Here is a 13,639-nt window from a genome sequence, read left to right on the forward strand (position 1 = left end):
GATTTTCTAGCCTAAATAAGACTAGTGGCAAAACTATAAATAGATAAAAGCGTACTTTGGATCTAATCGAAGAAACTACATTTTCAAAAGAAGAAAACGTATTTTGAATCTAATAGTGAGATTTATGCTTTCTGAAAGAGAAAACGTATTCTGAATCTACTAGAAATAAACTACGCTTTCAGAATAGGAAAACGTATTCTAGAAAATGCTCCATAGACTGCGGGTTATATTACGCGAAACTATAGGGGCTCTTTTGCAAATAAACCCAATGAAGGGGTACGGGCGATCTTGGACCGTTGGATTGAATCTTGACAGCACAAATTAGAAAGGAGGGTGAGAGAGAGTCACCGGCCAGAGAAGAAAACCGGCGCGGTGGAGCTCCATTATCGGGGGCGAGAAGCTCCCCGGAGCGCTTGGTTTGGTCCCTAGAGGCCACGGTTTGATGAGCTAAGAGCACAGGGAATAAGAGGAGAAGATGGCGAACTCACCTAGGGCCTTCTTGCAGTTGATGATGGGTCTACGGTGTTGGGCAGCGCGACAGCGACGACGATGGCGAGAGGAGGAGAAAATCTAATTTACTACACGAGGGAATTCCCAAACTAGGGGCTCCCCTTACGGTAGTTTTGGTGTGCTTTGTCCAAGGGGTTGGTATATATTTATAGGGAGAAAAATTCCCCACATCTACATCAACTAGTAATATGATACTAATTGATGTTGCACCTTCCACATTTACTAATGGATCTAAATAATCATGAAAGCCGATTAGTAAATAAATGCATGGGCCTTTGAGATTTATTAGGATTATTGCACATGGGCTTTGAGAGTTGGATGGAAAATGAGATATATTATTTATTTTCATAATTAATTAATTTCACGAATAAAATAATTATAGAAAAGTCTAGAATTGATATTTAAGCCACAAAAAATACTCTGAGACCTCTGAAAATTCGTAGTGACACTTTGGAACCTGATGAACCCAAATAAAGTATTTGGAGCTCATGAAAAGATTGTTGGGAACTTGGAACATAAAGATTAAGGTGAAGGAGGTAGGAATTAAATTCTAGAAAGAAGCTGGAAAATTCCTAGATATAGATATTCGTCTCCTAAACATATTTAAAAAAAACATATTTTACACATAGAAACACAAGGTGCGACCGGCATGAATGCAACAAACACGTTTCTACCTTAAGATAAATTTTGATCTAATGAAAATTTATTATTTCCCCATGTTTTCATGAGCATAAAAATACAAAATTAAAATGGGAAGCATCCTCTACTGGTGTCTTTCCTTAAGTAATGTCCCTAGTTGAATAGTAGAAGACATAGCTTACCCACGCTAGAACTAGACAACCTTAGTTTTCCTTTCTATGCTCCTATTTATCTTAACCTTATTGCTACCCCTAGTTAAGTTAGATCATAGTTAGTCTTACACGTTTCCCTATGGATATGATACTTGGAATACTTTTGGGTGAAAGCTACAGCGGTATTCGTGCGCTTGTAGATTTATCTGTGTGTGTTAAATATATCAACAAGTTTTCTGGCGCCGTTGCTGGGGGAAATGGTTGCTGAATTAACTATGAGCCTAGCTTAACCTTTTATCTTTTATTCTTTATTTTATTTTATTCTTTTTCTTTCATTATAGATTCCACTCCTATCTATCAATACGCTGCACCAATGAGTGCATGCCTAGAGCCACCAAAATCTATAGAGCCTATCCTTACACCTGGTTATGAGCTAGCCCATGTTTTATAAATTTAATTCAGGAACAATCCTTCTTGGGAGAAGGCGATGAAAACCCATACTCACACCTACAAGAGTTTGAATAGACCTGTGCATGCTTGCGTATCGCTGGCATGTCTGACAAAACCTTAAGATGGAAGTTGTTTCCATTGTCTTTGACGGAAAGAGCTAAACAATGGTAAAGTCAAACCATAGGAAGTATGTAAGGAGATTGGGAAACGCTATGCTCTAAATTTTATTTACGTTTCTTTCCCATCTCTAAAGTGGTTAGCCTTTGAAAAGAGGTTCTAAATTGTAGACAACTAGAAGAACAATCTCTTAGCACATTATGTGATCATTTTAATGATCTCATCATCACTAGCCTAGACCTTGCTATTCCTAACCCAATGCTCCTTCAATATTTTTACATGGGTCTTAGCAAGGATTCCATGGAATCCCTTGATGCAGCCTCTAGAGGAGCTTTCCTTTAGCTGTCTGCTAGTGAAGCAAGGTCTATGCTTGATAAGATTAATGGGAAAACTCCCTGCACTTACAATCATAATAAACTCCTCGAGGAAGAGAAGGAATCATCTACCGAACAAGAAGAGGAAGTTTTCATAGCCAAATCACAACCACTTCAATCCTAAGGTTTAGCTATCAATCTCGAGCCATCTATACCCCAAAATCCAAATCCTCCAAAGGAAGAAGAAATTCAACCTTTTGAAGTTTCTTGTGAGGATGATCTTTTTGATGATTTTGGGAAAAGCTTAAACTTTCAGTTCCACAAGAGACCTTTGAGCGAATATAATTCAATTCCTCTCAAGAAGGGATCTCTTAGAAATTGTCCTTATTCCCATGTAGGACATTGGGAAGAATTCAAGGATGGCATGTCTAGTGAACCCATAGAAGGAGAGCCAAGTTATTTAGAAGCAATTCCTATCTTCTTCCCTTATATGCCCACATTAGATGTCTCATTCAAACCCATCCTTGACCCCTTATGCTCTTTCTCCTGAAACTCATGATGATCCTAGAAATCCACCAAGACACCCAAAGTATAGGAGTCATGAAGACCACAAGGATTACCAAGAAGAGCAATGACAATGGCTAGAATGTATTAAGAACTTATATGTCGTTGCTAAAAAATGGATGGATAAGGATGAAGCCTTATGGATAGAATCCAAACTTGGCATAGATCCAAATGGTGAGCTTAAATGAATCTCTTTAATAAACAAGACTCATCCAAGTTTGGATGAGATCAACTGAGAGCCACCAATCCATGGGAAATCTTGGACAATAAAATGTCCAATGAATGTCATATGCATGGAATGATGGAGACAATGTTTTCGTCTATAGACATTCATGAAGAAACACCCTTGGAGCTTGAAAAGGAAGATGACATCGACGAGCATGGAAGTTATTTCATGAACACCTCATCAAATCCATGCTCACATGAGAAATGTCCTGAATCAATTTGTCTTTACAACATTACCACACACGAGATCTTTAACCCCCTCATACTTTCTGTTCATAAAGACTTTGAAAGGGTGGTTATAGATGCATATATTTATCATAAATATTGCAAGTTTCATTGACATGAATCTTGAGATAGGCACCCAATGGTTGGTGTTGGAGGGGAAACCACTTCACCAATTAGAAACACAATTCAAAGGTTTCCCAAGGACAAGCTTATGTCATAAAACAAGCACTTTTGGAAGATAATATGAGTTTTCACCTTCTATTGTGATACCCTTGTGAAATGAGCATAGAAACATAATTATGAAAAATATTACTTTGGGTGTTATTGTCACTAACCATTCTAGGTTTTAAGCAAAAGGACGAACGATCACGACTCAAGGTATGTCCCACCAATCATCATGCAACATTGAATCACATCCATCCAAACTTGATTTGGCCTTGCAAAATTCAAGTGTGGGGGATGAACTTCTCTAAAAAATCTTATGCCATGTTGCTAATTCATCTAGGTTGTCTCTATGTTTAAGCCATGCTCAATTTGCTAAATAACAATTATTCCCTTTTATCTATATTTGAATAAATCTCTATAATGCTTTTATGCTATCTTTGTTTACTATAGTATGCTTAAGGTTTGGAGTATGATCTTACATCTTCTAAATTAGTCATGGTGCTTAATTTAAACTATTTTCCTAAATTAAATTAGACACGGTGTATAGTTTGATTCTTGAACCAAATGGTATGCTGATTTTATTTCTAAAGGCTTTTAAATTAAGCGTGGTGCTTAGGTTAAAATGCCTTCCTAAATCAAATTAGATGTGGTGTCTAGGTTGATTTTTGAGCCGATAGTATGCTTTAGTAGGCACTAGATTTTTTGTGGACTAACCCCTAGAGGAAGCTCTCACATCAATATTGGTAAGTCACAAGATGAATTCAAATTGGAGATCAAGCCAGGCACATGATGAACTCCAATAACATTGTGCAAAGAAGACATAGCTCATTCATGATGGATGGAAGAACTGGATGAATAAATATGAGCTACGCCTATTCATGGTTTGGCATGAATCTACAAACCTAGCCACCACTATAGCTATGGAATAAAGAGGAAGAAGATGAGTGCATAAAACAAAGGGTGAGGCGGAAGGACCAGTGAAGTGACAAGATCAAAGAAGCAAAAAGATGACATGACAAAAGGATGAGAAAGAAAAGGTGCGATCTAGGAAACAAGAAGCTCAGGAATAACTCAAGATGCAAGACTAGCCGAGCAAGGAAAACTTCAAGCAAAAGGGAAGAACCATCATGAGTCACTACCCTTTGTCATATGGTGCCTTCACGCTCTAATGACAAAAGTAACATCCTAAGGAAAATGGTCATTATTTAAAAAGCTTTTCTTGATTCTAGCTGTCGGTGCTCTCTCTATGGCTTGTACCTTGGCGGATCCAAGTTCTATCTGAGCTTGCCTCCGAGATTTCTCTGGTAATCGACTTCAAATTCAAGTAGCTTCTTGTTTATATTATTCATCAGGTTCACAACTCATTTGAGTGCTTTATTCTTTATATGGGAAGAGTAAAGTAGTAATTGTAGTGTAAGCATGGTACTTAGACTCTGGTTACTTGTGGATGCATCCTACGTTCTAGATCGATGGTAGCTCGCGAGGGTGACTCTTATAGCCTCGTTGAATCCTCTGTAGTCCACCTCCCATTTGTAGGGCAAGTAGGATGCGGTTACTATAGGAAGCATCCTCTGTTGGTGTCTTTCCTTAAGTAATGTTCCTAAATAGTAGAAGACATAGCTTACCCAAATTAGAACTAGAGAACCTTACTTTTCATCTCAACACTCCTATTTATCTTAACCTTCTTGCTACCTCTAGTTAAGTTAGATCATAGTTAGTCTCACATGTTTCTCTGTGGATACGATACTTGGAATACTTCTAGGTGAAAGCTACAGCGGTATCCATGTGCTTGTGTATTTATCTGTGTGCGTTAAATATACCAGCAGTAGAGAATGTCACCCCCTCCTTCTTCTTGGCTTCCGAGTCTCTGAGGCATCCAATCTACGTGAGAGAGTGGCTACTTTCTCTGAGTGCTAGTGCTCATCCTCCTTGGGTGTGTTGACACTAGATATGGCAAATAGATAAATCCGCAAGTGCATGGATGTCAATGTAGCCTTCACCCGGGAGTATTCCAAGGTATCGTATTTCTATGGGGAATGCAAAGTGAACTAGAGTAAGAACTAAGTTTATCCAAGGATAGAACAAGGGTAAAATAATAGGTAGAGAGGATATATGTGGTTTCTCTGAACTAAGGCAAGACCAAGGAATACTATATCATGGTTGTTTACTTCGGGGCATAGCCCGCCAAGCATCCAGGAGAGATAACTAGACAAGGTCTGCCACGAGCCCTATGATTTAATAACTAGACCTATTGTGGTGCAATACAGAGGATGGAGAGGGCTGTCACCACCTGCCACCTATCACAATCTATCTGGAGGCCTAGCCATAAACATAGGCAAGCTATAGCCTAAGCACCATGCTTAATCCATAGACTCACTACTCTAATCTAGTACATGATGAAATGAGACTAGAGCACTCTAACCAAGTAGTGAAACTAGTAAACACAATAATATAAATAATACTTAAGTAATGCAAAAGAGTAGAGTTACCACATAGAAGATGCTGGACTTCACTCAAAGAAGAGCTTCATCCATCGAAGCAAAGTGGAGAGGATGCTGATAGCCTCAGCTCCTCCCTAGGCTTCTCCTCACTCTCTCCCTATCTTCTACTTCTAACTAGTAGAGCTATAGAGCTTCGCCTAGCTACTACTCTCACTTGGAGTGATGGAATGAGATGGTGATGATTACAAATGGCACCTCACACCACTATTTATAGCTCTCCAAGGTTGGTTGCTATGAGGGGTACATATAGACATCAAGTAAGGCGATGGAGGTAACTTGGGCACTAGGTGGCATGGTAGGGCCACCGGCCGGTGTTGGATTGCACCACCTTTCAATCATAGAGCCTTGGTTGGCTCCCAAAGGTGGTTGTGAAGGCAACACATGCAAAGATTTTGCTGGTAATGCGGTTCCAAGGTTGGTTGGAGGGCTCCAAGTCCATGATAGTGGACCCATGGATCCAAGACCACTCCGTCGTGACCATCGGTGCAAATCGACTTAAGATCAATGCTGGAGAAGGATTGGAGGACCTCTCCCATGGATCGATGATGTGGAATGGGCAAGTGGGGACCAGGCAGTGCCATGGTGGGGCCGGCTAGGGTGGCATGTGGGCCCCTTGGCCCCCTGCCATGTCCACTTGCCTCCTATGTGTGTATTTGTTACCATTTTGGCCAAAATTCTTGCATACAAATATATTTCCATATACAAGTGGAACTAGGTGAATTATGAAGCAAATCTTACACATGTGATGATGATTTTCCTAACTTTATCTTGCTTTTGGCTGAAATATTGATGGTCAAAATAGGTGTTAGTGACCGTCAACAAGCTCAACCACACCGAACCTTTGCTCGTCCCAAGTAAAGGATTCGAACAAAAAAGAGGACCAAGCTAATATTCAGGTGGATTTGATACACAACTTCCTCAGGATATTATGCAAGCATAAAAGATATTCCAAGTTACATACTCATACCTTTGGGTTTTGTAGTGGCTAGAACATCACCTAGGGTGTTTGAGAAATGGAATAGTTCTGACTTGAAGACATAGATCACTTCTCCTTCTCAAGTGAGATTGGAGTTTTTGAAAATAGTTTTATAAACAAAATATAGCTTATGTTACTCCTCATACGGTTCTCTCAAATCACTCAATGGTATTTATGTGTGTCCTCACCAAGATCTTACTTTGCCTCAAGGCCCTACAACTATAGCTTATGTGGAGTTTGGGGTAGGAGAACTTGAAAGTCATATTAGGGTGTTTGTATTGTAAAGTCAAAGCATGGATCCATGGAGGAAAACAACATACAAACATGATTAAGAGTGCAAGTGTGTGGATATGAGTGGAAGATTGACTCCTCAAAGATGCTCTCTCCAAATCTAGATGATTGAGATCATAGGCTATCTTTGATGCTCATCCTCTTTTTTTTGCTCAACACTTTTTTCACTCAGCTTGTCCAACTCTTTTTTTTCAACTCTCTCTCTCTTTCACAACAGATAGCCCATGTCTCTTTTTTAGACTTGTATGGACAATGGAGAAAGATCTTGAATACATAGAGTCTTTATTTTGTGGAAAGGTGAAAAAGGCATGTTTGTGGAGAGGTGGAAAGGAATGTCTGTGCTAGCTATCAGTGTAAGAGCATAGCATAAGTGTGGAAAACATGTTTTTGCTTATGGTCCTAAATGTTTATGATGGTGATGTTTAGCGAACACATAAGCCTTTGAGACTTTGATATGTGTATTGTTCTTTTGATTTTTCCTATGTAGTTACCGTTGTCGGCTTTTTGACTGATTTGTTTTGGTGACTCTTGGCATGAGGAACTTCGCCTGAGTTTTGTAGCTTCTGGGTCATTGATGGTTCTCATGAATCACCCCACCCGGTTGGGCCTATCATCGAGTTGTTGCCAGGCTATGGTGCGAGTTCGTATTCATGTGCCGTGGTGTGTTCCATCGTGGTTGAGGATACTTTGGTTGTGGACTGGTTTGGCATGGCTCCTACCTTGGGGGAGGTGGCGCACTCATTGTTGTCATTGGCCCTCCCTTCATTGGAGTGGTCGCCGATAGCCCAGATGAAGTGACCTCGTCGTCTTATGGGTGTTGTCTTCCGGATGCGTGTCGAGGTACTCGGTGTGTGAGCTCATCTATCATGTTGCCACCTACATTCCTCTTGTCTAAGCTAGAATGTGCTCTATCTCCTCAGCTCTCGTGTGTGCAGGTGCGCGTTCTAGCTTAGGGCTGACCTATAGGGCTAAACAGTGCACGGCCCAGTGGCATGATCAAAGCATTGGGGATAGGTTGCAGATCCATTTTGATGCAAGAGGTAAACAAACAGATGGTACAAGCTTCATCTTTCCCTATTCAGCCTGTTCAGGCAGAGCGATGTTCTATTTCCTTTCACTCCTGACGCGAGTGCCTGACTTTGCCCTGGAGCTGGTCCATGAGGCTTGGTCTGAATGGTGCCTCGGTGCATTTGAGAGATCAGAAATTAGTTCACCGATCTGTCTAGTCGTGAGCATGGATGGAGTGGTTCAAAACAAGTCCTTTGTCCAATGACAGATGGTGTTCAGGCTATACATATAATGATGTGCTTAGCGTATTCATTTGTCATTCTACCATTCTTTTGCTCACTTTTTGTCCAAATTGGAATGTGCTTCGTCCCCTTAGTCCTGTGCTTGTGAATGCATGTTTTAGCCTAGGGGCTAGCCCATAGGGATGAAATGTGCATGATCCATTGGAGCGATAGGATGTCAATGGGTAGGTCGTAGATCTGGCATGAGGCGGAAAGAAAGCGAGAGGACAACGAATGCTCTTCTTTTCCTTCATTCCCTTCATCTTGAGTGTATGAGTTCCCTATTTCCTTTCAATCTCAAGCGTGGGTGCCTAGCCTTGCCTAGGAGTGGTCCATGAGTTCTGGCTAGGGTGACCTTGGCATGAGCAAGAGATTAGGACGTGGGTCACTAGCTCATTGCAACGTAGGGAGCGGTCGGTAGAGACTCAGAAATGGGTTGCTGGGACTATGACAAATAGTGCTACACTATGGATCATGTGCATGTGCCTATGTGTGCAACCTCCATGAGTGAGTCATGTCCAACTGCTTGCATAGGTCAGATCGGTTTATGAGAGGGTCCATGTGATACTAAGATTTGATGTGTGGACGCTATGATCTTTGGTTCACTCTATGTGTTGGCCCTGGTCCTAGCTCTCTTGTGCTTATGGGTGAGCCTACATGTGTATGTGGACGTGCTTGGGTAGAGCGGATAGAGTCAAAGTTGTTGTAACTGACCAATGTGTCGAAAGCCATCGCAGATCTAGCCATTGTTGCTTGGGGCATGGCGAGCCCCCGAGTGCTTGTCCATGGTGAAGTTGTTGTGATCTTTGGACCATGAACTAATGAGGACATTTCTTCAATGCTTGGATTGGTTGCAGCCGACGTGGATCGACCTCTCAGACAGCTTTGGGTCGATCTCTGTTGGCCCAATGTCCTCGGTGGGCTCATGATCCCCTGAGGGTGACTTGTTCAAGTTTGGCTCACTGTAGCTTTGGACCGGGGAGGCTCTTGCGTTCTAGTGCTTGAGCCTTTGTGGTGTGATGACATCGCAGTCATTGCATCCCTGCCTCTAGGTGTAGTTGCTACTCTTGACGAAGAGCTAGCGCAACCTATCGCCATGGAAGTGGGTTTTGAGGGCCGTGCGGTTCGGTCCGCTCAACATGGCGCACGGTGCGCTTAGGTATCCTATTTCTGCGGATGCACGTGCCTTCGAATGAAGGCTGTTAGTTCATTGAAATGTGATGGGTAGCTCATCCACTGTGTAGGACCTAGTCCTGGCTTTGGGCTTGGCCTTGCGAGGTGTGGCGCCAGGTAGCCACCTAATCGATAACGATGAGGCTGCGTGGTGGCGGATGATTTTGTCGTTTGCACATGCCCTAAAGTGCTACACTTTGATGGTTGTAGAGGCACTGCTTAGGGCATGGCTCTACCGCTAGACCTAGGTTTCCCATACGGTTGGCCTGGGTAGGGTAGAAGCTAGTGATGGTTGTTGACCCATTAGTGCAGATAACCTTGTGGTTTCCCAAGAGGATGTGGCTAGTTGAGGCCATTCCCTAGGTGAGTTCATCATGAGCCATGGTCCTCTAGCTTCCTAGATGGAAGGCCCATCCATGGTTGGTGATGAGTGAGAGTATAGGCCCCCCTATGTAGGTGTACTCTTGGATGCTACCACTGAGGGCAATTTTGAGAGTTTGTCCATCATAGACCATGGGGTCTAGATCCCCGCTGCAGAGGTCTAGGATGCGGCTGAAGGCGGACGTGGGCACTGGCCCTCCAATGCTAGTGAGCTTAGAGTTCTCACGGTGGATGTGGCCACCATGGGCCATTCTGGTAGCAAGTCCTCCAATAGTGCGAGGAGCCATCGCTTCCTGCTTAAAAATCAAGAGTGTGTGACTGTCCCCTACCTAGCGCGCCAACTATCGGAGTTTTGTAAATCAGACTAATAAATTTGTGTGATTGCCTTGCTACTCTAGGAAGACGATGGTAGCATCCAAAAGACAGGAGGGTTTATATTGGTTCATGCTAGAGCCCTATGTTTAGTCTTAGAGATAATTGAGTGCGTGTTTCTCGCTTGAATGCTCTGAAGTTCTTACAATGGGGGTGCAAGAATGATGGAAGAGCTAGGAGACGGGCTGCATGAAGGGAAGCTTCTAGAGCCCTTCTAAGATGTAAGAATGAGAGGATGAGAGTTGGATCAAATGGCTTTGAATCCCCAAGATGGGTGCCCTAGCTGCCCTTATATAGAGTTTGGGGCTAGGGCGTATACAAAGAAGAAGGTTCTCCTGGCCGAAGGATCATGAGCCTAAGGGAGGTCCTAGCTAACTTGGCTTGCAATCTACACCATCTTATGGAGCACGTCTACGCATTGTTATCATCATGGTTTTGTGGCCATGTCACGGCATGATGTGACATGGTGCTACTGTGTTGGTCATGGTGACACTATAGACACGGTGGTGGTTCGTTAGCCGTCCTATGCGACACAGTCCTCACCGTGGTCTTCATTATTGCTTCCTGTTTTCCTAGGGCATCATACAGGACCTAGTAGCTGCCCTCAAGTCATTAATCGCCCTATGGGCTTGAGGAGCTAAGGGCCATGATCTCGACCATTAGGGTCGTGGCTACCGCGCGGGTTGGATGGCTTCTAAGTCAAGGCCCTCATTGTGGATCCCATCCTGTAGTGGGTAGAATCGTATAGGTATCTTAATGGTGGGATCTATACCAGCTGTTGCTGCCTTGGGCTCTATTGTCTTGTCCATGCTACGTGGTGCAAGGGTGGCATCTGACCAGACCAAGTTGACCACTGTCCCCTTGGTCCTTGCGTTGTTAGTGTGGCATGCCTACTCTTGTCAGAGCGAGCAGGTTTGGCTAGGTGTGACCTCTCCCTGTTCCCCTCGGGGTCAGGATGGTGAAGAGGTCATGAGTCTCTTGCATCATGTGGCTAAGATAGAAGGAGGGATCGTGGCTGACCCTGGCCTTGGCGTCAGGCCTATTTCTCTTAGCTTAGCTAGGCCTCGATCACTCGGGACTTTGCTAGCTAATAAGTTGTGGGCCATGTGCCCCGCCAACTAATCGGTGCCTTGAGACACCTAGGGTTACAACCCTAACACCCTATGTTGACACTAATTCAGGTCATACACCAGCTAGGAGTAGCACCCATGAGGCTACACATTGCCAATCATGTAGTGGAGAGGGGTCCAAATAGCGAGGTTGACCAACAAGCTAGTCATGTGATGTAAACACCCATTCTTTGCCCGAAAAGCTCGTGAACACCTCCTATAAAGAACCGCTAGGGAGGAGCACGATGAGGTTGTTGTAGGATCAGTAATACCACCTAGAATGCTAACAAATCTCATCAAGAGAGGCAAAGGACTAGGGATTTGGAGGAGTAAAAGTTGGGGAAATGGGTAGTAGATTGGTAAATAATGGCTTAGTGGCCAAAAGTGAACAACCTTTGTATCTACCTTACCTATCTAATTTCATAACCATAGAAATCCACTCTACCCAAGCTATCATATACCCTTGTGTCATCATAGGATGAACTTAGTTCTTTGTTAATTCCACTTCATGTTCCTTGTGAAAATCAATACCTTGGAATACTCTCGGATGAAAGCTACATTGATAGCTGTGCGCTTGCGGTTTTATCTGTGTGCCACCTTTATTTAGTATTTATTTAAGTACTTTGTTCTAGTATTATTGCTTTGCTTTACTTTAAGTACTTAGTCCTTAGTGTTCATCATTAGTGAGCTTAGGTGCTTGCTGTTTGGCATTAGTAGCATAGGTTATCATATAATTAGTAGTCTTTCGTTAGTACCGGTTCCACCGTCTGGTTAGGGAGATTTGATATCATTTCATTAGAGCTTGGATCAAAGTAGTAAGCCTGTAGATTAAGCATGGTGCTTAGGCTATAGATTACCTGTGGATATAGCTAGGCCTCCGGATAGATTGTGGTAGGTGGCATGTGGTGATAGCCTTATCCATCCTCTGTATTCCATCATGATAAGTCTAGTTATTAAATCATAAGGCTCGTGGTAGACCTTGTCTATTTAACTCTCCTAGTTGGTAGGCAGGTTGTGCCCTGAAGTACTATCGCATTTCTCCTAGTCATTTGTTTACCCTTAGTTAATAGAAAGATAAATCGCTCTCTCTCCCACCTAGCTATCTCTAGGTTAGCTTGTTAGTAGTAGTTAGTTTAGGTAGTTTACATTTATGCTTCACTATCGTTCACCTACCTAAGATTAACTTTAGCTTCCCTTTAGCAAATCCTAGTCCAATTTTAAATTCTTGCCTTCAGCCTTCATGTGGGAAAAATATAAATTCAACACTCGGTACTCACCAAGCGAAGTGCTATGTGATAGTTCTGTGCGCTTGCAGAATCCTCCAATAGTCGTTAAGAAGTATCAACAAGCATTTTTGGCGCCATTGCTGAGGAAGGCAACATGCCTCGGATTTATAAGGCTACATTTGTTAGCTAGGTTGTTTTTAGTTATCCTAAGTAGTTTATCCTTTTTTCCTCAAATCCTATCCCTACCCTCCATTATCATAGGTGACAAGTCCATTCATGTTTTTTCTACACCCTCGGTAGCTAATGTAGCCAATGGACCCAATGTTATCAATGGGGATGCTAACTTTGAGCTTAAGCCTACATTAATTATGATTGTTCAAGCTAGTCGATTTTTTGGGAAAGCCCACGAGGAAGCAAATGCTCACCTCCAACATTTCTTGGAGATTTGTAGAACCTTCACCATTAATAGAGTGAGCCAAGAAACTATATGTCTTCGCCTTTTCCCCTTCTCTTTGTTAGGAAAGGCTAAGCAATGGTTTTACTCTAACCTCAACACGCTAGACACCTAGGACAAGTGTTCGAATGCTTTCCTAGTCAAGTTTTTCCTTATGGGGAAGACTAATGCTCTGCGTAAAAAAATCTCTAGTTTTCAAAAACTAGTAGATGAATCAATTCCTGAAGCTTGGGAACGAATACAAGAGTATGTCTTTGCATGCCCGCACCATGGCATGGAAGACTAGCTTTTGATCTAGAACTTCTACCATGGATTAGTGTCGTTAGATAGGAGCCATTTAGATGCTGGTGGTGGTCATGCATTCTTTTCCCAAAGTGTTGCTGATGCTGAGACGCTGATCAAGAAGATGGTCTCCAACCAAGGACAGAGCGATGATTGACTCCAATCCCATAAATGAGGTATGCATTCAATTAAAGAAACTGACATGCTTGCAGCTAAGATGGATC

The 13,639-nt window shown here is 42.6% G+C and overlaps 1 non-coding gene across 1 annotated transcript; it reads right to left on the reverse strand.

The window, feature by feature from the left end:
• Positions 1–13,300: 13,300 nt before the first annotated feature.
• LOC136498690 (small nucleolar RNA R71) lies at positions 13,301–13,409 on the reverse strand. Its single transcript, XR_010769700.1, has one exon. It is a non-coding gene; the product is annotated as a small nucleolar RNA R71 (small nucleolar RNA).
• Between the last annotated feature and the right edge of the window lie 230 nt (positions 13,410–13,639).

The sequence above is a fragment of the Miscanthus floridulus genome, chromosome 12 (assembly GCF_019320115.1).
Source record: "Miscanthus floridulus cultivar M001 chromosome 12, ASM1932011v1, whole genome shotgun sequence".
Lineage (NCBI taxonomy): Eukaryota > Viridiplantae > Streptophyta > Magnoliopsida > Poales > Poaceae > Miscanthus > Miscanthus floridulus.